Below are 2,121 nucleotides of genomic sequence, written 5' to 3' on the forward strand. Positions count from 1 at the left end.
ATAAGAACAAGTGTTATGGGAGAAATCAATGTTTGCAAATGCTTTCAGATCTTGATTGAAAACTGCCTGGGGGAGAACATTTTTTAATAATTATGTTTGCATTCTGTTTACATAAATTCACTCAATTTTCAGTGTGGTTGAGGTTCAGCTCAACCTCGTTTTTTCTATTACAGTCTATCTTGAGAAAAATCTTGTGGAAGCATGTTGAGGGTGTTGTTTTGTTATTAATACTTTTTTTTTCTTTTTTCTTTTTGCAAAGGAGGTTTTGAGAAATTCCTTTTTCCTAGAAGATAAAAATTTGTAACTGAACAGTAGTTGACAACATCCTGTTAAAAACGTATGCTCTGCCTCCAGACAAGGCAGATTTAGGAGCCTCAGTTGACATCCCTGAAAACAAGGACAGACAACATAATGAAAGCACAGATAGATGTGGGCAGGGACAATTATAATAAACTCAGCCAACTGTCCAATTAATAATTTTTTTAAAGAAACAAATCTTACCGAATGCCAATGGAGCTTTCACGACAAATCATTTGTTTAATTTCATGTGTAAAGTATGGAGACGTGTTTGTTTCCAAATTACTGAAACGGTTTTGGAGCCATGTTGTTTGAAGTGACTGTAGTTCAGAAACATCTCTTTTCAATTAGCTCTGAAACCTCTTTCAACAGCCTTTCATAAATAGGCCAACATCAATGGCATGCTCGGATGCAATGCGGATCTCTAATGGAAATGCACAATGGGCCTTGCGCCATGCCTGGAGGGGCAAACATCTTCCATTTCAGACAGATCCAATGAGAAGTTTTGCCAGCTATTCTGGGTCTCTCACTTTTCGGTCTTAGGTTTAGCTCATCGCTAATCGATGCCTGTGCTTTTTAATTACATTGTACAGTCAGTAATGATTTGTCACTCGTTGAACCTGGGCGGTCTTCTGAGCTATCACCGATGTAAACAACTGCAAAGGCAAGGTAACCTTAACTGCCAGGACTCCACAGTACAAGAGAAAGAAATTTCCCTGATAAAAGGCAATGCTGATTTTGGAAGAAAGGAAAGAAAGGTAGTATCCTCGTATTTAAATTGTACCAAATACTAGAGGCTTATCTTTTCACTGTCCAGAGTCCTGCACTGGAAACACCTAACCCACCAAAGCGTTTATGCAACTCTTATGTCTTCTGCAGGACTAATTAATGATCTAGGTGATATGAGACATTCAGTAGATATTTATTGATTGATAAGAAAAAGTTTCATCTTTTTTTTTTTTTTATATTGGCATTTCCCTCTGGTAGATAGAAGAGAAATTCTGAAACTAACTTCATGTTCCAATAACTAGGGATGTAATGAGGCATGACACTTGAAACTAAAAATCTTATTTTCCCATAAATGAAAAACTATATCACAATATGAGGTGACCAGTCAATATATTTATCATCGGACAATAATCAATAAGAATATTTAACCAGTCAGAATGGACACCAATTGGTACGCACAGCAGTACTTATATCAGCCCTGCCCAGAAAACAGGTCACTGATGCTAACTAAGCATGAAAAATCTTTGCAAACACAAGGAAATAAAAAGCTAAATTCTAAAATCTCTCACTACTATGTTTTCATTTTTCTTTTCTGTTTTAAAGACCTTCTTTTTGTCAAAATACACTATGACACTGACGCTAGATTCCAGTTGCAAAAGTAATAACTGGGCAATAAAGGTTCTATATTCATTTTGATGCTGCACATCCAACACATTTAATCCCCTGCTCTTAATGCCAGCAATAAGAGGATTTACTAGGTATGTGTTAATATAATGAGAGAAGCAAGATATTAGTATACCACTTCTAACATAAAATTAATAAGTAAAGGTATGTTTTGTTTTACATAAGATAAATTAATAGATAATTACTCTATTTGCAAAATATACATCAGTTGTGATCTTACAATCCCTCTAAATAGAGTGCCTGGGTGGCTCAGTTCATTGAGCATCTGCCTTTGGCTCAGGTCATGAGGATAGAGCCCTACATCAGGCTTCCCGCTCAGCAGGGAGCCCGTTTTTCCCTCTCCCTCTGCCCTTCCCCCTCCATACCTCCTCTTTGGAGGGGGAATTTGACAGAGTGTGTGCTATCTCTGTC

The sequence above is a fragment of the Mustela nigripes genome, chromosome 5 (assembly GCF_022355385.1).
Source record: "Mustela nigripes isolate SB6536 chromosome 5, MUSNIG.SB6536, whole genome shotgun sequence".
Classification (NCBI taxonomy): domain Eukaryota; kingdom Metazoa; phylum Chordata; class Mammalia; order Carnivora; family Mustelidae; genus Mustela; species Mustela nigripes.